This window comes from Onychomys torridus, unplaced genomic scaffold, assembly GCF_903995425.1.
Source record: "Onychomys torridus unplaced genomic scaffold, mOncTor1.1, whole genome shotgun sequence".
In the NCBI taxonomy this organism is placed as follows: Eukaryota; Metazoa; Chordata; class Mammalia; order Rodentia; family Cricetidae; genus Onychomys; species Onychomys torridus.
This window is the reverse complement of record NW_023414046.1, coordinates 563811-587817: the sequence shown is the minus strand read 5'-3', so window position 1 is coordinate 587817 and position 24007 is coordinate 563811. Positions and strand designations below refer to the sequence as shown.

At 39.5% G+C, this 24007-nt stretch overlaps 1 pseudogene; it reads right to left on the bottom strand.

Moving 5' to 3' along the window:
* Window positions 1–11140: 11140 nt before the first annotated feature.
* LOC118576673 lies at window positions 11141–18990 on the bottom strand (annotated as a pseudogene).
* Between the last annotated feature and the right edge of the window lie 5017 nt (window positions 18991–24007).

Below are 24007 nucleotides of genomic sequence, written 5' to 3'. Positions count from 1 at the left end.
CCCCAAAGAAGAGAAGTACACACACACTACCACCAAAAAATAAACATAACAACAGGAACGAACAATCACTGGTCATTAATATCCCTTAATAACAATGCACTTAATTCACCTATAAAAAGACACAGACTAACAGAGTGGATACGAAAACAGGACCCATCTTTCTGCTGCATACAAGAAACACACCTCAAATTCAAAGACAGACACCTCCTAAGAATAAAAGGCTGGGAAAAGACTTTCCAATCAAATGGTCTTAAGAAGCAAGCTGGTGTAGCCACCCTAATATCCAGCAAAATAGACTTCAAACTAAAATCAATCAAAAGGGATGATGAAGGACATTATATACTCATTGCAGGAAAGATCCACCAAGATGAAGTTTCAATTCTGGATATTTATGCCCCAAACACAAGGGCACCCACATATGTAAAAGAAACATTACTAAAGCTTAAATCACATATAAAACCCCACACATTAATAGTGGGAGACTTCAACACCCCACTTTCATCTCTGGACAGATAGCCAAATTGAAACTTAACAGAGACATAATGGACTTAACTGATGTTATGGCTCAAATGGACTTAATGGGTATCTACAGTACATTCTACCCAAACAAAAAAGAATATACCTTCTTCTCAGGACCCCATGGAACCTTCTCTAACTTCGACCACATACTTGGCCACAAAGCAAATCTCAACAGATACAAAACAATTGGAATAACCTCCTGTGTTCTATCAGACCACCATGGTTTAAAGTTAGATTTCAACAACAGAAAAAACTACAGAAATCCTACAATCTCATGGAAACTGAATAATGCTCAACTGAATCACCAATGGGTTAAGGAAGAAAGAAAGACAGAAATTAAAGACTTTCTAGAAATCAATGAAAATGAATACACCACATACCCAAACTTATGGGATACTATGAAAGCAGTGCTAAGAGGGAAATTCATAGCACTAATACCCACATAAAGGAGCTGGAGAAATCTCATGCTAGTGACTTGACAGCACACCTGAAAGCCCTTGAACAAGAAGAAGCTAAGTCTCCCAGGAGGAACAGACGCCAGGAAATTATCAAATTGAGAGCTGAAATCAATAAAATAGAAATAAAGAGAACAATACAAAGGATTAGTGAAACAAAGAGTTGGTTCTTTGAGAAGATCAACAATATAGACAAGCCCTTATCCAAACTAACCAAAAGACAGAGAGAGAACATCCAAATTAACAAAATCAGAAATGAAAAGGAGGACATAACAACAGACAATGAGGAAATCCAGAGAATCATCTGGTCATACTTCAAAAAACTCTACTCCACAAAACTGGAAAATCTAAAAGAAATGGATAATTTTCTGGATAGGTACCACATACCTAAGTTAAATCAAGACCAGATAAACCATTTAAATAGTCCAATAACCTCTAAGGAAATAGAATCAGCCATTAAAAGTCTCCCAACCAAAAAAAGCCCAGGACCTGATGGTTTTACTGCAGAATTCTACCAGATCTTCAAAGAAGACTTAATACCAACACTCTTTAAATTATTCCACACAATACAAGCAGAAGGTATATTACCAAACTCCTTCTATGAGGCTACAATTACCCTGATTTCTAAACCAAATAAAGATGCAACAAAGAAAGAGAACTACAGACCCACCTCCCTCATGAACATTGATGCAAAAATACTCAATATAATTCTGGCAAACAGACTGCAAGAACACATCAAAACAATTATCCACCATGATCAAGTAGACTTCATTCCAGGGATGCAAGGGTGGTTCAACATATGAAAGTCCGTCAATGTAATACACCATATAAACAAACTCAAAGAAAAAAACCACATGATCATCTCACGAGACACAGAAAAGGCATTTGACAAAATCCAATACCCCTTCATGATAAAGGTCTTGGAGCGACCAGGAATACAGGGAACATACCTATACATAATGAAGGCAATCTACAGCAAGCCAACAGCCAACATCAAGTTAAATGGAGAGAAACTCAAAGCAATACCACTAAAATCAGGAACAAGGCAAGGCTGTCCCCTCTCCCCATACTTATTCAATATAGTACTTGAAGTTCTAGCCAGAGCTATAAAACAACATAAGGGGATTAAGGGGAAACAAATTGGAAAGGAAGAAGTCAAGCTCTCCCTATTTGCAGATGACATGTTAGTATACATGAGTGACCCCAAAAATTCAACCAAGGAACTGATACAGCTAATAAAAACCTTCAGCAACATAGCAGGATACAAGATCAACTCAAAAAAATCAGTATCCCTCCCATATGCATTAGACAAACAGGCTGAGAAGGAAATCAGAGATATATCACCCTTTACAATAGCCACAAATGATATAAAATAACTTGGGATTACTCTAACTAAGCATGTGAAGGATCTATATGACAAGAACTTTAAGTCCCTGAAAAAACAAATTGAAGAAGATGTCAGAAAATGGAAAGACCTCCCATGCTCATGGATAGGCAGGATTAACATAGTAAAAACGGCGATCTTACCAAAAGCAATCTACAGATTCAACGCAATCCCCATCAAATTACCAACACAATTCTTCACAGATCTGGAAAGAATCATACTCAACTTCATATGGAAAAACAAAAAACCCAGGATAGCCAAAAGAATCCTGTACAATAAAATAACCTCTGGAGGCATCACGATCCCTGACCTCAAGCTCTACTATAGAGCTACAGTAATAAAAACAGCTTGGTACTGGCATACAAACTGACATGTGGACCAATGGAATCGAATTGAAGACCCTGACATTAACCTGCACACCTATGAACATATAATTTTTGACAAAGAAGCCAAAAATGTACAATGGAAAAGAGAAAGCATCTTTAACAAATGGTGCTGGCATAACTGGATGTCAATGTGGAGAAGGCTGCAAATAGATCCATATCTGTCATCGTGCACAAAACTTAAGTCCAAGTGGATCAAAGACCTCAACATAAATCCATTTAGTCTGAACCTGATAGAAGAGAAAGTAGGAAGTACTCTTGAAAGCATTGGCACCAGAGAGCACTTTCTAAATATAACACCAGTAGCACAGACACTGAGTGAAACAATCAATCAGTGGGACCTGTTGAAACGGAGAAGCTTTTGTAGAGCAAGGGACACAGTCAACAAGACAAAGTGACAGCCTACAGAATGGGAAAAGGTCTTCACCAACCCCACATCTGACAGAGGGCTGATATCCAGAATATATAAAGAACTCAAGAAATTAGACATCAAAATGCCCAACAGTCCAATTAAGAAATGGGCTATAGAACTAAACAGAGAATTCTCCACAGAGGAAGTTCAAATGGCTGAAAGACATTTAAGGAATTGCTCAACATCCCTAATTATCTGGGAAATGCAAATCAAAACGACTCTGAGATACCACCTTACACCTGTCAGAATGGCTCAGATCAAAAACACGGAAGACAGCTTATGCTGGAGAGGATGTGGAGCAAGGGGAACTCTCCTCCACTGCTGGTGGGAATGCAAGCTTGTAAAGCCACTTTGGAAATCAACATGGCGCTTCCTTAGAAAATTGGGAATCCATCTCCCCCAAGACTCAGCTGTAGCAATCTTGGGCATATACCCAAGGAATGCTCAATCATACCACAAGGGCATTTGCTCAGCTATGTTCATATCAGCATTGTTTATAATAGCCAGAACCTGGAAACAACCTAGATGCCCTTCAACTGAAGAATGGGTAAAGAAAATATGGTACATATACACAATGGAGTACTACTCAGCAGAGAAAAACAATGACATCATGAGGTTTGCAGGCAAATGGATGGATCTAGAAAAAATCATCCTGAGTGAGGTAACCCAGACTCAGAAGGACAAACATGGTATGTACTCACTCATAGGAGGATACTAGATGTAAAACAAAGATGACTAGACTGCTACACAACTCCAGGAAGGCTACCTAGAAAACGGGACTCTAGGAAAGACACAGGGATCACCCAATGACAGAGAAATGGATGAGATCTACATGAACAACCTGGACGACAGTGGGAGTAATGAAGGGCAAGGTTTGAGGGAAAAAAAGCTTAGGGGAGCAGGAGATCCCAGTTGGATCAAGAACAGAAAGGGAGAAAGAGGAATAACCGACCATGATAAATAAAGACCACATGAGAACAGGAATAGGCAGAGTGCTGGAGAGGTCCCCTAAAATCCACAATGATACATCCTCTGTAGACTGCTGGCAATGGTTAAGAGAAAGCCTAATCTGACCTAGTCTGGTGATCAGATGGCCAAACACCCTAAAGGTTGAGCTGGAACTCTCATGCAATAACTGATGGAAGTGGATGCAGAGATCCTCAGCCAGGCCCCAGGTGGAGCTCCAGGTGTCCAATTGTTGAGAAAGAGGAGGGAGTGTAAGAGCGTGAACTGTTGAGTCCAAGATTGGAAAAAACACAGGGACAAATAGCCAAACGAATGGAAGCACACGAATTATGAACCAAAGTCTGTGGAGCCCCCAGCTGGATCAGGCCCTCTGAATAAGTGAGACAACTGAATAGCTTGAACTCTTTGGGAGGCATCCAGGCTGTGGGACCGGGAACTGTCCTTAGTTCATGAGCTGGCTGTTTGGAACCTTGGGTTTACACAGGGACACTTTGCTCAGCCTGGAAGGAGAGGACTGGTCCTGCCTGTACTGAATCCACCAGGTTTAAATGAATCCCCAGGGGAGTCTTGGCCCTGGAGGAGATGGGAATGGAGGGGAGGGGATGGGGGGATGGTGGGGGTGAGGCGGGAGGGGGTGGCAGGGGAACCCATGGCTGATGTGTATGTAAAATTAAAACACAAATATAATAATAATTTAAAAATACAATAATAAAAAAAAGAATAAAATAATAAAGAAAAAAAGAAAATGAAACATTCATATAATCACTTATTGTGATTATTTATTCTCTTATTCAAAAGAAGAGAACATCCTCTATATAGTGAATGATTAATATCTCTGGAAATTCAAACAACATTGACTCAGCATTCTGTGTTACTGCAATGATTCTTCACCAGAAGTTGGGCCCATTTAAACTTCCTCTATCTCTCAAGAAGGTACTACGAAGAATGAGTTATTTTACCATTAGGGGAAAAGAAATAAACATTTCCCATGAAGGGACCTTTAATACTGAGTTATCCCGCTCTGAGGGAAAAATAAAAAACATTTAAACCAAAGTTAAGCAAACAGACAACAAAAATATGAGCTTTGTGTTTTCTGTGTTTGTTCAGACTACAGCAGTGAGGCCCACCTGCTGACTCTTTATAATTCAGATGCTGCTGCTCTGAGCTGGCAGGCAGAAAGAGCTCAGAGTTTTAGCTATCCTCAGGTGTTTGGGGTTTTTTTTTTGTTTTTTTTTTTGGGGGGGGGGTTAGGAGACAGGGTTTCTCTGTAGGTTTGAAGCCTGTCCTGGACTAGCTCTGTAGACTAGGCTGGCCTAAAACTCACAGAGATCCACCTGCCTCTGCCTCTGCCTCCCGAGTGCTGGGATTACAGGCGTGCACCACCAACAGCAGGCTTGTTTTTTTATTTTATTTATTTATTTTTTTGAAAGAGATTTTTACTGTGAAGAAGCTTTTTTCCCCCTTTGTTTTTCTTTCATGGGCCCTTTTAATCCTTAGGCCTAGTTTCGATATTTTTCCCCTTTTTACCGGGAAAATCCTTTTTTCTTGATTAAGCATTTATTCCTTTTCCATCGAGAATTTTCCTTTCATTTCCTTTCCTTCCGTCTTTTCTATTGGGAAGATTTCCTTTTTTATTTTCTTTCTTTCCCTTTTCTCTATTTGGAAACATCTTTTTCCTTGGCTTATTTCCTGTCTCAAGAGCCATTCATTCTACTTCTATCTTTAAAATATGTGCAGTTACTGCTTTTTCTTTTGACAAGCATTTTAGCAACTGTATATTTTGTTGCTCTGTTGTACCTATTTTGCAAAACTCCCAGAGACCACCAAGGAGCCCGTTTCCAGTGCAGGCACATAAGGGTCCTTTTATTCAGGTTCACCCTGGGCCACTGCACGGCAGGTGGGAGGAAATGTGGCAGTGACCATGAGCCCAGGTGTAGAGAGTTTTTATAGGGAAAAATCACCAGCCAGGAATTGGCAAGCTGGGATTGGGTAGAAGGAATGTGGGAATTTTTTGAAACTGTTGGTCTAGACTTTGGGCATGAAACCACATTTGAAACCATTGGGTTAGACTTTTGACAGGGAACCAAAACCCACTGAACAGGATTATCTGAACTGTTCAGCAGGATTATCTAGTTATCCATCACTGTTCTCTTGCTTATTCACTAGCCTGCCCTAGTTGTGACTACTCTTTCCATTCCACTCCTGGGAAATCTCATTCTTTCCTGACTAGTGATCATGCCTACCTTGCATACACAATATATATGTTCTTTGAAGCAGCCCATGAACCATGCTAGAACTTCTAGCAAAAATACAGATGTCTAAGACAGTACTTCACTCAATACATGAAAACACAAAGCAGAGGAATTTAGGCAAGATTTCTCAATGGCTATTTCTTGTCAAATTCTTCAGTGTATTTAGTACTTTCAGTTTGTATATCTTGAATTTTTCTCACAATTAAAACCATGTCAATTGCAATAATGGACACAGAGCTTTAAGATATGAGTGGAAATATTATATGCAACTGAGTTTATGGATGAATTTTGGAACCAAAATGAAGGTAGGATGATGACACCCCTGAAATGGAAAATGGAAAGAGAGAACTAAACAGCATGAAAAAGTTCTTTCCTACTACTAAACTTTGCCTTGTCTCCTGTTGGTTTTTCAGGACTTACATCTCATAAAGTCAGAGGAAACAAAAGATGGGTTAAGAATTCTGCAGGCAAAATGTTCTCACCCATGAAGAGCAGGTTGTTGTAATTCTCCAACATCACATCAATATACAAAGCCCTCTGAGCAGAGTCCAGGCATTCCCACTCCTCCTGGGGGAAGTCCACAGCACATCCCTGAATGTCAACTACCCTGAAACAAAAAAGTTTTGTACGGTTTAATCATGTGCTACCTGGAAGTACTCTCCCAGATTTAAGGAGATGGAATGTAGATGATTGAAGATAATTACTCAAAAAGATGATTTCCAATACAGTCACATTCTATCATGAATATTCTCACTCTGTGAAAACAGGATGAAACAATAGTCTTACAAGCAGTATACATGAAACAAGAAACATATTTAACGTCTGGACATGGTTACTTCCTATCTGTTATGCATGCTGTGTTTATAGCACACAGGATTGCAGCAGACATGTCTGCCTGCTCTCCTCCTAAGTTCTGGAATAGAGGTGTGTGCCATGATAGCCCAAGAGGAATATATATGTATACCAATATACATATATGTATGCAATAACACTTACTGAAATAAGTAGACATGAAATTTAAAAAAGCAAGGAAGCATATAGGAGAGGATTTGGCAGTAGGAAAGGGAAAGGAGTCATGTTGCAATTATATTATAATCTTAAAAAATTAAAGTAAAAAAGTAAAACAAAGGGGTTGGGGATTTAGCTCAGTGGTAGAGTGCTTGCCTAGCAAGCACAAGGCCCTGGGTTCGGTCCTCAGCTCTGGCAAAATAATAATAATAATAATAATAATAATAATAATAATAATAAACAAAGGAACAAACAACAAGAAACCCAAAGTGACACTAAAACAAACAAAAAAGCTCATATACCTCTAAGGAAAAATGCAGACTAGGACTCCTGTAAGCTTCCATGTCTCCCTAGCTACAATAGCCATCATCAGGAATAAAAATAAGTAACATTGGCATCAATGTGGAGGAAGGAGTTTATATACTGTTGTGGGAGGGAGAACTAGAGAATCAGCTTTTAAAATCAATTTATATGTTCTCAAATAAATGAATAATTAAAATGAAAGAAAATATAACAACACACAACTCTTGTGTGACCCAATTATAGAACTGATCCATGCCACTATTCCTGTGGAAAATGGTGAACATCTACTTACCACAGATAAGGAGGCAATGACAAATCAGATTAGGAAATCAATGAAGTCAAATTTGAACAAGTAAGTTTTTTTTTGTTTGTTTGTTTATTTGTTTTTAAGGGTATTTTGTGTTCATTTATGTCTGAATAAAAAGTGTGTTCCTTGTGCTTGATGAGGAAAGAAGAGAGCATTTGATGTCCTGGAGTGAGGTTACATATTGAGTCCCCATATGAGGGTGCTGGGAATTCAAAGTGAGTCTTCTGAAAGAGCAGACAGTTCTCTGAACCAATGAGTCATCTCTAAAGTCAAGTGGATCAATGAGTTTTATTGGAGTAATTTACAAGAGTGTGGGTGAGGGCTAATGAAGCTGGAAACCTGGGGACCACTGCACAGCTTGCAGGCAGCTCAAGGGAGGTTGGAAGTGTCTTTCAAGCCACTCACTACCTCCTCCAGGCAGCTTGTCTTGTCTGGTCCAGGCACCTTGACTGGTGACGGCCTGATGGCTGGTCTGAGCATCTTCTGTGCAGCTCTGCTTATCTGACAGTGTCAGCAGACATTACTGACTGCATATGCTTGAGGCAGGAGGGCACTAGTGAATCTTACCCGTTTCTGTGACTTCCCAAAGCTACTAAGTTTTCTATTTCTGAGCTTTAAGGGCTGCTCTGCAGGACTGTATTTATCAACTCCCCTCAGAGCAGTGTCATCTTCAAGATGGAAGGATTTACTCTCAGAGAAAACTGATATGCAATGCCCGTTCCTGGGCATGAACTCCAAAGACTTGTCATTTTACCAATGAGCACTCACCCATCATGTTCATTAATGTTTTATTCACTGTATCTAGGAAATGGAATCAACCTAGATGCCCATAAACTAAAACATGGGTAAATAAAAATGTTATACTTATCTACATAAACCAGAATATTATTCAGGTGTAAATAAAAATGAAAGTGTGAAATCTAGATTTACATGTACATAAATGGAAATTATGAATAGTTGAGATACCTAGGCCACAAAAGTCAAGCGTCACTTGTTGTCTCATATCTGTGTGTCTAAGCTACAAACTTGGTTTTGTGTGTTCAATTAAGGCTCACATAGAAGCCAGGGCTCTAGAAATTACCGGTAGTGGGGAGATGGAGGCAGAGAGGATAGATAGTAGAATACAGGTGGGAATCCTAGGGGCAAATGGTTCAAATATGTAGTAGAGAGAGGGCTGCTGAAAGATCAACTCAAATGAGATGTCTGTGAAGAAGCTACATGGGAAACTATCATTTTGCAACCTAAGTGAAAAATACAGTAAGAGAGGATAGTGGACTACATGTTATAAAACAATGGTCATTGGATGATGTGTGCTAAATGTTTAACTGGGGTTGTTCAGGTAGAAAGGATGAAGAGTGTGTGGGCCAACCAAAAGTAAAGATTGTGAAGAAGCCTCATGAAATCCCTATTTTACAAATAGTAAACATGATTTTAAAACTTTGAAAAGAGGTGTCTCACAGGGGTAAATGATGCTGCTCCTGGTCACCAGGGCTATTTAATAGAACTCTCTGTGTCAGGTAACGGTCTTCTGCCTAGGACTTACTGGTCAGGGAGGCCCCACTGTCACCCCAAACGAAACAGGTCATTCCTAGTGCTCTTGCTTGGGACCATGAGTACACCGTGTAGCTGAAGACACCAAACACTTTGGATCCAAGACAGAGCAATATTGAACTTACTAGGCAACTTTCCCTGCTGGCTAGCTTTTGTAATACTGTAGGGTTCTTTGCAGGCTATTGGCCAAAAAATTATGTTAATGGTCTTACTTACCCTGGGCTATGCATCTTACAATACCAACCTGCTAGCCAAGATGTTTGTACTGGTGCAAAACTGGCACCACAGTATATAGACATAAACTCTGTCTTGATTGAATTTCAAGCCTGCACCACAGAGAGGAATTCATGCCATGGTTAATTAAAAAAAACAAAAACAAAAAGAACCATGACTTGGAAACTATAGGTTGTAGGGCAGAACCTATTGATGTCAATCCATCATCTAAATACTGTTTTAAAAAAATCATCACTTTGTATTAATCTCAAGGTTGGTGAAAGAAATCTCTTCTTGCATAGGTAGTTTTTAATGCATAGACTAATAACTCCTTAACAACTAAGAACAAGCAACTGTGTAAGATGGGCCAATTACCATTTCATCATGGCTGACGGTGAGTCCTACAAGTCTCTTTTCCCTCAGTGAAGGTGTATTGGCAGCTAATGCAAGCTATATCATTTTATTATAGACTTTCAAGTAAGTTCTTTCCAATTTTTCTTAAGTACTTCAAGTGAATTCCTGTGGAAATCCTGGGGATTTCTTTGTTTTTCTTATTATTTTGGTTTTTCAAGATAGTGTTTCCATGAGTAGCCCTGGCTGACTTGGAACTTGCAATGTGGACAATGCTGGCCTAGAGCTCACAGGGATACACGTTCCTCTGCCTCTAGAGAGCTGGGATTAAAGTGTGTCACCACATCCTCAGCCTTTGAGGATTTCTAAGTTGTAAGTCAGCATTCCAGTGATGTCACAGTCACAGCCTATCTCTTCAGTCACTTTCTTGCTACTTGTATGGTTTGACTCTAATATGAAGATTTTGAAAGTCAATAAAAAAATTTATCAGTGCCTTCTTTGATGAATTTTATCTCTGCAATTTCAGCACTATATAAAGTATTTGTAAAGTTCAGAGCATTTGAGGAGAAGTAATTTCCAATGGACAGAAAGACATGGAAATATATAGTCTCTATCTTAATATGGATTCCCAGATGTATGAATTTTGTGATATACGGCACAATTAGAGGAAAAACTAAAGGTTTTGTCATATTTTTATGTGACTTTATTATAATTTATTTTATTTTTGACAAAGAGTTTATGTAGTCCTGGAATTCAGTATGGAAATGATGATGCCCTCCAATTCATACACATCTTCTTGTCTCTGCATCCCAAGTGCTGGGAATTAAAGAGTGTACCACTACACCTGGTATTATTATGAATTTTTGGATCTTGAACAAGATAAATGTTTTTCTTACATTTTTAACAAAGGACTGGAGACATGGCTTAGTGTGTAAGAGCACTGATCGCTCTTCCAGAAGACCAGTGTTTATTTCCCAACACACACAGAAACACACAGATACACACAGACACACAGACACACAGACACACACACACACACGGCAGTTCACAATGGTCTGTAACTACACATACAGGGGATCTGATGACCCCTGAACAAGAACAGACATAGTGCAGACATACTTGCAGGCAAAATATGCATATACATTAAAAGAAATAAAAAGCTTTTCCCACTGTTACATTATTTATAATGGTGTGTTTCTCACCAGTATGAATTTTCTAATGTTTTCCAAGATTCAAAATCTGAATAAAGGATGTGTCAGTCTTTACATTTGTATGATTTCTCTCCAGTATGAATTTTCTAATGTTTCCTTAAAACAGAGAAGTGGGCAAAATATTTGTCACATTCCTAACAACTGTAAGGTCTCTCTTCAGTATGAACTCTTTGATGTGCTCCAAGACTTGCCATATGGATAAAAGATATAGCAAGGTCTTTGCATTTTCGAAGTTTCTCTTCAGTATGAATTTTCTGATGTCTTCTAAGGGCTGTGCAGCAAGTATAAGACTTGTCACATTCCTTATATCTGTAAGTTTCTGTCCAGTGTGAAGACTCTTATGTTTTCTAAGATGTGAGGCCTCGGTAAAGGACTTGTCACATTTAATACATTTGGTACAGTTTCTATCCAGTACAAATTTTCTTATGACTTCTAAGGGTTGAGTTCAAGGGAAAGGATTTGTCACATACCTCACATTTATAAGGTTTCTCTCCAGTGTGACCTCTCTGATTTGTTCTAAGATTTGCACAACTGGTAAAGGATTTCTAACATTCCTAACAACTGTAAGGTCTCTCCCCAGCATGAACTCTCTGATGTTTTCTAAGACTTACACTATGGATAAAGGACATGTCACAGTCTTTACATTTGTGAAGTTTCTCTCCAGTATGAATTTTCTGATGTGCTCTAAGATATGAGCAGCTATTATAAGTCTTGTAACACTCCTTGCATCTGTAAAGTTTCTCTCCAGTGTGAACACTCTGATGTCTTCTAAGATCTGAGTGTTTGGTAAAGGACTTGTCACATTCCTTACATTTATAAGGTCTTTCTCCAGTATGAACTCTCTGATGTGTTCTAAGATTTGAGTCCTGGGTAAAGGATTTGTCACATTCCCTACATTTGTAAGGTTTCTCCCCAGTATGAATTTTCTGATGTCTTCTAAGGGTTGACTTCAAAGTAAAGGACTTGTCACATACCTCACACTTGTAAGGTTTCTCCCCAGTATGAATTTTCTGATGTGTTCTAAGATGTGCATCTCGGGTAAAGGATTTGTCACATACCCCACATTTGTAAGGTCTCTCTCCAGTATGAAGTCTCTGATGGATTTCAAGACCTGAACTCTGGGTAAAGGATTTTTCACAAATGATGCACTTGTGGGGTTTAATTCTAGTATGAATCCTCTCATGTTCAGTGAGGTTTGAAGCAGTCTTGAAGCATTTCCCGCATTTCCCACATTGGTGTGGAGCCTCTAAAATGTAGACTGCTTGTTGCAAAAGACTGTATAAAGATGCAAAAGAGTCACTATATTCTCGCTGCCTGTGCTCTTTCTTTGCAGTGTAGAGTCTCTGATCTTGAGTAATGTTGGAACACAAATTTAAAGATTTCTCACAGTCTTTAGATTTGCAAAGTTCTTCTCCAGGGTGCATGCTTTCATCTCTATTTAAGTCTGATGAGTCAGTTGCAGCATCCCTGTGATTACTGCATGTGTAGTTATTAGAGTTTTCTGTAGTTTCACTTGTTGTATAAAGTGTACATGTGGAGGGGTCATGAAGCACTTTGCCAAGCTCATTACACTGACAAGACTCCTTTTCAGTCTTCACATGTTGATGGACAGGATCATGTTTGCAGTAGTTCTCTGAAAATGAGTACAATTCAGATTAATAGGGCTTGTTCCAATGATAAACATGTGATAAATGACTGTCTCCCTAAGTTCTCTTTTAACATAAGTGAACCTGGAATTACTTAGTTTAGAGCTGCCAATAATAGATTTTTTTTTCAATTACTATAATTGTATGGATACTCACAACAACAGCATGAAAGCCTTCAAAGGTCAGTGATTTATAACAGATATCTCATCTTTTCAAAAATCTCTAACTGGGTAAAAAGATGGAAAAATAATTGACAGCTATGAATTAGCTTTGGGATAGAGATCACTGAGTGATTACATTTAGAATACATGTCTCCTCTATCTTTAATTATTTCTTCTCAGAAACTGATGAAGAGGAGTTTCAACCAATCCCTGGTTCACAGTATTTATACTTACTAAGTGATAGGCAATGAAGAACACTGTTCAGAAGACCTTTTAAAATTAAAGTCCTACTTAAAAGCATCAAAGGCTTTATTTTTCTCTATAGAAAAACACATTAGATTCTTCAAAAGTAATGGATACAAAGACAGGATTATGCCAGGCAGCAGAGGCTCTAAATTATTTGAGGTAGAGTTGTCATGGGCAGCTATTGCTTATTTCTATCCTCCACTGTCTGAGCTCCACACACTGCTGTGGTTCTTAACTTTCCTCATAGGGTTATTCTCAAGTCCACTCTGTAGACTGACTCCTGAGATTATTTCCCAGAAAGGTGTCTGTGTATTCTCCACTGCAAAGAAAATAAAGGATATAATATAAAAATATGCATACAAGAAGGCAATTACACAACAATCCTACTTCATGGACTCACATTAGACTTAAAATTTTATAAAATAGCCAGGCGGTGGTGACGCACGCCTGTAATCCCAGCACTCGGGAGGCAGAGGCAGGTGGATCCCTGTGAGTTCGAGGCCAGCCTGGTCTACAAAGTGAGTTCCAGGACAGCCTCCAAAGCTACAGAGAAACCCTGTCTCAGAAAAAAAAAAAAAAAAAAAAAAAAAAAAGTAAAATTATTCCAATCTGATTTCAGCAGAGTCATATAAAACTGCCTTTTGTACTATTATTAAGTCACCATCATTCAGGTGTAATAAGACACAATGCCTTCTAACAGTTATTACAACAGACAGGATACATCCCTGGGGCCAGGACACTATACTGTTAAGTGCTCAGGATTCTTTTCAAGTGGAATTGAATATCCCAAAACCTTCTCTGCTCTTGCTTTCTCTTTCACATGAAGCCTTCACTGTTTTCTTGCTCATTCACTAGCCCACCCTGGTTGTGGCTACTCTCCTCTCTCCACATTCCAGGGCAATCTCATTCTTTCCAGACAGGTGATCACGCCTACCTCCAATACATAATCCACATATTCTCTGAGGCAGCCCCTGACCCATGCCAGGACTTTTAGAAAGAATACAGAAGTAAGGATAGTACTGTACTCAGTATATGAAAACACAAACCAGAAGTATGTAGGCAAGATTTCTCTACTAATATTTGTAGTTAAATACTTCAATATATTTAGTATTTTCAGTTTGTATATCCTGACCTTGTCTCACAACTAAACCATGTCAATTGCAATAATGGACATGGAGGTTTAAGATATGAGTGGAAATATTATATGCTACTGAGTTTATGGATGAATCTTGGAATGAAAATGAAGAGTGGAAGAACCTCTGAAATGGAAAATGGAAAGAGAAAACTAAATAGCATGGAACAAGTTCTTTCCTAATACTAAACTTTGCCTTGTCTCCTGCTGGTTTTTTCAGGACAGCTTATTGGATTTTACATCCTATGAAGGCAGAACAAACAAAGGATGGGTTAGGAATTCTACAAGCAAAATGTTCTCACCCACAAAGACCAGGTTGCTGTAATTCTCCAATATCACATCAATGTACAAAGCCCTCTGCGCATGTTCCAGGCTATCCCACTCTTCTTTTGAGAAGTTCACAGTAACATCCCCAAATGTCAACAGACCCTGAAACAGAAAAAGTATGGTTTGATCATGTGTTACTTTCAATTGATTACCTGGAGATAAGGACTAGGAATGTAGATGAGCGGAGATAATTACTCCAAATTTCATTTCTAATACAGGCACATTCACTCATGAATGTTCTAACTCTCTGATAACATGATGAGACAATAGTCTTACATAAAACAAGAAATACATTTAAGGTTCTGGATGCTGTGTTTACGTCACACAGGATCACAGCAGACATGTCTCAGAAGGAAAATTCATGATGAGGAATGTGCTTTAAATGCTGTTCCTGTAGACCATGTTAAAACGCTGACACAAATCAATCCTGTGTGAACTTGGGCCTTACATGACTCTATTCTGACAGAGTCCATTAGGATGTTTAGCCTATAGGTCCAACACCACACCATTAAATAGCACAGAGGTACATAGAAAATATGACTAATCTTATAGACAAAGAGTTTTTATTTTTCACGATACCAAGGATTATAATAGGACTATATACTGTCAATTTTAACATTAACATATAAATGTTCTATGAAATTAATTTTTTATTTTATTTTACGTGCGTTCATGTTTTGCCTGTGTGTATGTCTGTGTGAGTTCGAGGCTAGCCTGGTCTCCAAAGCAAGTTCCAGGAAAGGCACAAAGTTACACAGAGAAACTCTGTCTCGAAAAACCAAAAAAAAAAAAAAGTGGAAGGAACCACTGACCTGCGACATGTTTACTGGAGAATCAGCCATTTCTTATTGTTTCTCTTCTTTGAGTTTCTCTTTCAGAAATAATGAATGGATGGTTATTTCCCTTTCAAGTCTAGGGGTCAAAAGGGAAAAGCAAAAATTAATACTGAAAGCTGGTAATGAACAATGTCAATCAACATGGAAAGACACAACCAATAGTATTTTACTAGACATCTTGTCAATGATCCCAAAGATAGGAGAACATGTGAGGAAGAGATAAATATAGGAGAACTAGGAAGTAATAATCCATGAGCAAGACAGCAAACCACTATTTCTCAAAAAGAAGGAAGAATATTATGAATAATCTAACAAGTAACAACATAAAACCAAAACCATTGTAAATAAAAAGGCCCTGAACAACAACAACCAAAAAACTAGCCACACTGAAGATCCAAATAGATAATCATCAATTCAATAAACAAATCCTCAGGCAAAATAAATTTAGCACATGACCCAGCTATTTCATTCCCTGCTATATGCTCAAAGGATTCAACATCCTACTTGCTCACCCATGTTTATTGCTGCTCTACTCACAGCAGCTACAAAATGGAAACGACCTAAATGTCCTTCAACAGACAAATGGATACTGAATATGTGGTACATACACACTATGGAATACTATTCATGTAAAGAAAACTGAAATAATGAGCTTTGCAGGTAAATAAATGGATCTAGTAAAGATCATATTGTGTGAGGTAACCCCGACCCAGAGAAACAAACAATGCATGTTCTCTCTCACAGGAAGTTCCAAATCTTCAGATTGCATAAACAACCTGGAGTGACTGCAGTAACCAGAAAAGTCAGAAGAGATCACTGTGGGGTGTGGGGGAGTAACAGAGATGGAGTAACAGGGAACAAGTGATCTGAAGGGTGAAATGGGAAAACAGGGGTGAAGATTTAATTATGGAGAAAGGAGAGATTAAAAACACAGAAAAAGGAGGGTAAAATAACAGTCAGGATGTCTGGAAAATTCATAAGAAATCCATTTATTCCTTGACTCTTATCCATCCACCAAAAAAATGCCTATATACATCTAAATCTCTGTAAGCATACACATTTAGAGTGCACATGAAAATTTCCCAAGTGGGCTGATGATGCTTTTCACAAGAGCCATAGATTCTCTAACAAATCGACCAACATCTGCTTTGAAATTTTTGGTCACAGTTGTCCAAGAGACTTCCAAACATTAAAGGGTACTGCTTTTACCCATAGTTCCCTCCCAGAGACAGAAGTTGAGTCTCTAGTGTTGAAGAAGCCACACACTTCAGACAGAAATCCTACAGAACTCCAGATGGAACTGACCCTAAAGCCTCCTCCCTGGGGACTAGATTTCATGGTATCAGAAGGAAGCAGGCAACCGTCCAAAGGAGGGAGCCAATCAACAATGATACCCAGCTATGACACCTATGAACCACAACTATGATTGGCACTGCATGATAACCAAATCGTGCAAGAGTGGCACAGAGCCCTTGGTGGTAACCAACAGCTTCTAACTGGATTAAGACAATGTCAACAACAGAGAAGTCATCCCTGTACTGGAAAGTAGCCTGTTTCCCCAGGGCTAGTAAAGGCATGGATCTTGGAGGAGAACCTACAACCAGTACTTTACTAAACCAGCATGACGTTTAGAGCATTCTAAATATTTATCCTAAATTCTAACAGGCAGTAGGAGACAGTATAGACAGAGTGTTGCAGGATGTAAATGTACTTGCTTATTCTTATCAAAACTCTGTTGGCATTATTTTCAGGAAAGGAGACAAAAACACTAAAAGGTAGAGAATGTGATAGAATATCAAAGCTCAAAATTTTTGAAAACAACAAATAAACCAGGAGGTATTAATTTTCATCATTTTTATAATACATTAAAACAATGAGTGAAAATTATTTAATAATGGTATGAAAACATGATCTCTGGTGTGTATAAGGACAGCATCACTCAGATACGCAGTCAAGTAAAACTTTATTTGACTCCATATCAATTCTTCTGAAGAAAGCCTTCTCATGCCCACATTAGGATAATCCTGAGGAGATTCTTTTCAGTGGAAGTCTCCAGAATTATTTCTAGTGAAACAGAATGTGGAAAACTGATTTCATGTCCCACTCCACATTCACTTGATCCCCTTTCCACTCCTTCACCAATGTCTCCATCATACCTGGATCCTTAGCTCCTGTCTCCTCTCTCCTTCCAGGCCACTTCGTTCTGCTGCACAGGTGAGCAGGTCTGGATGGTCAGTTAGCCCCTCCCAAAGGGAAACACATGAAAAAAACACATTCCATCAAAATTTTCTTTTATCCTCTGAGGATTTCATTTTATTCTGTGGGATGTGAGACTCACTCACACAAAGCTCACACACGTATAGATTAGTTTGTCAAGAGATACCGAGGAGGAGCAAGAGAGACTGCGAGCAAACAATTCTCAGCCACAGAACATCCAGTGCCAGCAAGTACAAAGCCCTCAGGGCAGGGTCCAGGCATTGCCACACCTCCCGGGAGAAGTCCACAGTCACACCACTGCCTGTCAACAGACCGCAAAAACAACAGTTCAAATCGTCCTGTTGGTGCACAACTTTAATCCTAGCACAGGTGGGTGGGGCTCTGTGTTCTCCAGTCCAGCCTGATCTACATGGTGAGTTCAGGCCAGACAGAACAACACTGTGAGTTCAGGTCTCAAACTCAGCAAATACAAGAACCAAAATATTAACGGTTTGGTCATGTGTCCATGGACAGAATGCTTTCTTGGACCAAGAAGACAAAAAGACTATTAGAGACATTTTTTCTGATATAGATGAGTTATCATAATTATTCAAAAGATGATTTCTAAAATTATTCTATACTATAATCCATTTAAATTTCTTTTGTCATTTTCTATTTTCCCCTGAAACAGGGTTTTTCTGTCCTTGAATTCACCATGTACACCTTGCCAGCCTCCAATTGACTGAGATCCACCTGTCTCTGCCATCTGAGTGTTGGGATTAAAGGTCTGTGCCACCAGGCCTGGCAAAGACACTTTTCAGAACGCTGTATTTACATCCCAGTGTGCATATGTCTCAGATGGAAAATAATTGGTGGATAAAGGTTTACTTTAAAAAATTAATGTATACAAATACCCTCTCTAGAAGACACACAAACAATTTTGTTTTCAGATTCAATTTCAGATTCAGGTATTCCTTTCATGACTATAATCTAAAAGCTCTCGGAGATTCCAAGTCTCCACATTATTTACAATGGTGTGTTTCTCTCCAGTATGAATTTTCTAATAATTTCCAAGATTCAAAATCTGGATAATAAAATGAATCTCTCTCTCTTTATATATATATATACACACACGTATATATACATATATATGTATATATATACACACACGCACATATATATACACATATATACACACACATACATACATACACGCATATACATATATACGTACATATATATACACATATACATATGTATATATGTGTGTATATATATGTAGTATGTGTGTATATGTATATATGTCTGTGTTTCTATATGTATGTATAGGAAACGGTATAACAGTAGAGTATGGATGATGGTAAATTTCAAGAGCTTTGTCCTTTCCACCGTAGCAAAGAGAATCGTACTTCCAAATCTGAACAGATAAATTCAAATATTCTATTATATTATCCTTACAAGAATATTTTGACAATCAAGTGGGGGAAAAAACAGACTCATTCCATATGATCTGAAATACACCAAGGGAAAGACACCCACTGCAGAATTTCGGAGCCGCCTTCCTTAAGAACAGCAGAGAAACTGCTCGCACCCCGTCCTTCCCTCCCGCGTCCCAGCCCCGCAGCTCCTCTGACCTGGGAGGTTCCAGGGCCGCCGGGCTGCGGTTCCCGCCACTGCGCTGTGACTGTGACTTTCCCAGGCCGCCCGCGCGGAGACTGCGGCTCCGGGAGGTTTCGTCTCCCCGCGACACCCCGCCGTGTCCTCCGCACCCAGGTCTGCACCACGCGGTTCCCCACCGGGCAACTACAGGGAATGGGGCACTCTGCACTGCTGACCTCAGGTTACTATCAGAGTTCCCTGCCTTCACTTTGTGTCCCAGCTTCCGTTTATGTCACCACTATACACCCGCCCACGCTCCACACTTCCCCTACACCCAACCAAGTGCCACATCCTCCCATCCGCTGTTTCCGGGTGCATGTCTCAGCTCCACTGAATTATTCCTCCCACTGGGTCTCAGGCTGCCTTCCACACAGCTCCAGCTGTCAGGCTGCCCTGGACCCGCTCTGCACAGCCTCCCCACATGCTCGCTGCCAGCCCAGACCAGAACTGGATCTAGGAGGACGCTGCACCTCGGTATCTGACCCCCACAGTGAATCTGAACCCTTGAGATAAAACACAGGCAGCCTAACCTCGACTTGATTACCAGACTCATTGTCTACATACTTACACCAAACTATATCAGGCTAAATTCAGGTTCCACCGTCCCATCGCTAACAGAACCATGACATGCAAAAAACCAAATACTGCAATTGTGCCTTGGGGAGAGACATTTCAAAAACTTGGATTACGAAATGAAATAGGCGTCTCCAGCAGTAAGTAGGCTGAGTTCATGCCTAGCTGTACTTGCTCTCACCACTAGACGATGGTCTTGTTATTTTACTAACTCAAACAAGTTCTTTTTAAAGAACTAAAGGTACATTTATATAAAATATAGGGAAAAATTTTAATGCGGTGGTGAATGCAGAGACCCTTGCTGTCCCAGATGCAGAAAATGAGTCAGATATGTGGTTCCAGCCCTAAAAAGGTCAGTTACAGCATCCCTTCTATGGCTCTGGGAACACTGAGGAAGAGGAGGAAAGAGAATAAGAAGGGAAAGAAGAGGAAGGACTAAGAAATGCCATTCTCTAGACTCCACACAGCTGTTGTAAACAGTAACCAACAGCAACTGTACTGACCTGCGTGGACCTCACACTAGACCACAATGAGTCTAGGAAAAGGAAAGGCTCACAGGGCCACCTTTACCTCTCAAATGTTGACTATGGATGGATTGTAGAAGAATCACTGTCTTTAGCTGTAGTCCTCTGCTGAGCTCCAACACAGCTCCGAACCCACAGTCTCACATGTGGCCCTGGTCAATCTAGGTGAACCCCAAGCAAAATGAATGAAGAGGAACACAAAAGAGATTTGTTTGAATTGTGGAACAGGATAGTAGATAGGTAGGAAGTGAGAAGTGACAGTATTTGAAACACACACACACACTCACACATCTGCATCATATATGTATTGGTGTGTATATAAGTGTGTGTGTGTGTGTGTGTGTGTGTGTGTGTGTGTGTGTGAGAGAGAGAGAGAGAGAGAGGGGGGGGGGGAGAGAGAGGCTGGAATAGAAATTTTTTAATGAGCAAGTCAGTCTGTAATTTCTCTTTGATTGTATCAGTATCTGGTTTAATATCAGGTAATACTAAGAGTCAGGAAATCTCCCTTTTTTGTTAAAGTCTTTATGTAGTGATGTTGTCCTTCTTTAAAGCTCTGAAAGAATCCTGTCAATCAGGTCATGAGGTTACATAGTGGGCATTATATTACTGCTCCAGTCTCATTGCTACTGTGTTTACATATTTATTTCAGGATGTTTAAATGTAATATGTTAAGTGCATCTGGAAAATCATATGTTTCAATTAGAGTTTTCAATTCAGTGGAATAGAGGTCTTTAATATCAGTAGAAATAAGATGCACTCATTTACTCATGCCTATCAAGTAGGCTGTGCAGTTACCTTTAGTAACTGTCATGGCATGATAAGAAAAAGTTATGTATAGTTTGCAACATTATGCAGCCTTGAAACTCAGTTCAAGGCCAGCATGATCTACATAGTGAGTCTAGGACAACTGAAAATTTGCACTGAGTCGCTGTCTCAAAACAAGGAACACTCTTCCCTGAAGAATAGTTTTCATGGTACCAGAAGCACCATGCAAGCTCCCAAAGGTGGATGCCAATGACCAGTCTTATCCAGCTATGATGCCTATAAACCTCATCAATGATCATCATGGTACAATAACCCTGAGTGCAGTAGTGGCAAGCATACCTTGGTGGTAACCAATAGTTCTCTAACTGGACTTAAGAAATTCTTAACAAAAGAGAAACCAAGACTGGTACTGGAAACCTGGATGACTGCTCAGTGCTGGTGAAGTCATGAACCTTGGAGGAGAACCAACAACCACCACTTTACTAAATCTGCAACCCTAACAAAAATGTAAACACGTTCCTTATACCTGCAGATAGTTGTAGTCTTCACCTGTTATCAATGAAAACTGTCTTTGCGACAGACAGAGACTATTACAAATAAACCCCAACTAATCAAAATGCAGAGTTGTGGATGCCAGGCCCAATGGATAGATATATAAAACACTCCTGAATATAGGGCTCAAGGAAAACTTTTCAAGAAGGGGGTATAAAGATCGTAAGAGCCAGAGTACCAGGGAGTTTGCCATGAGATTGTGTCTCTGTTCGTATTAGTCACAGTTTTCTAGAATAACAGAACTAATAGAATTAATCTCTCTGTCTCTCTCTCTCTCTCTCTGTCTCTGTCTCTGTCTCTCTCTATATATATATATGTATGTATATATACATACATATATATATATGTACATATGTGTGTTGTGTGTTTCTATATGTATGTATAAAGGAGATTTATATGAATGACTTACAGCCTGCTGCCCAGCTAATCCAATAACAACAGTTAGCTGTGAACAGAAGTCCAAGAACCTAGTAATCAGTCCTCAAGGCTGGATGCCTCAGTTGGTCTCCAATAATGCTGGAATCCCAAAAATGTAGGCTCCAATGCCAGTGAAGTAATGAATGTGCTGTGTAGTTGGAGACCTTCTCTCCAGACCCCGCCAAGCCCTGTTAGTCCAACAACCCACTTATAAAATAGACATACAAACATTTATATTATTTAAACTGCTTGGCCATTAGCTCAGGCCTACCATTGTCTAGTTCTTACTCTTATATTTAGCCCATGTCTATTAATCTATACATTGCCACATGGCTCTTGGCTTACCAGTACCTTACATCTTTCTTGTCATGGCGGCGGCTGGCAGTGTCTCTCTGCCCCAGCCTTCACTTCCCCGAATTCTCCTCCTCCTTGTCCCACCTACCCTATCCTTCCTGCCTGGCTACTGGCCAATCAGCACTTTATTTATTTTAACCAATCAGAGCAACACATTTCACATACGGAACATCCCACAGCAGTGCTGACAAGGTTAGGGCAAGCACACAAGGAGCAAAAGTTTCTTTCATCCATGTTATTATACAGATTTCCAGCAGAAGGTGTGGCCCAGATTAAGGTCATATCTTCCAGCCTCATGATGCTTTTCAAAGGCGTGTGTCCTCCCACCTCAAAATATGGATTAAAGGCATTTATCTTCCTACCTCTAAGGTCTGGACTAATAACGTATTCACACACTTCAAACCAAGCAAAAATATTCTCTCACAGCTGTGGCCTCCTTTTCTGGATTGTAGTTCATTCCAGATACAGTAAGTTAGACAATCAAGAGTAGCCATCACACGTCCACCCCTTCTCAACTTGACACACCATCATATTCCTTATGTCAAGATTAATTTGCAATTGAAAACATTAAATGGGTCATAATAACAGCTAAACATAGTAGATTCATTGTAGATGGATGTTGCTATGGTCCTGCATGGTCCGGAAGTCCAAATAAATCTCTCCTACCAGCCTTCCCACAACTGCTTATAGAATAGCCACACAGAGACTTAAATTAATTGCAAACTGTATTGCCAACAGCTTCAGCTTTTTGCTAGCTAGCGTTTTGATCTTAAATTAACCAACTCCTATTAACTTACATGTTTCCACATGGCCATGGTGCTCCTGGTCTGCTGGCATATTGTTGCTCCTTTGGTGGCCACTAGTATCTCTCTCAACTCCTCCCTTCTTCTTTCTGTATCTCTGCTTGGATTTTCTTGCCTGGATGTAAACTTTCTTGCCATACACCAGAACAGCTTTACTTATTAGCTAATGGGAGCCATACATATTCACAGCATACAGAAAGATATCCCACAGGAATTTATCACTCAAAGAAAAATGTTAAATCCAAGAAATTCTCAACACAAAACATCCAAGAAATCTGGGACACCATGAGATGACAAAACCTAAGAATAATAAGGATAGAAAAAGGAGAAGAATTCCAGGTCAAAAGCACAGAAAATACATTCAACAAAAATCATTGAAGACAACTTTCTCAACCGTAAGAAGGACCTGCCTATGAAAGTACAACAACCTTACAGAACACCAAATAGACTGGACCAAAAAAAAAAAAAAAAAAAAAAAAAAAAAGTCTCCTCAACACATAA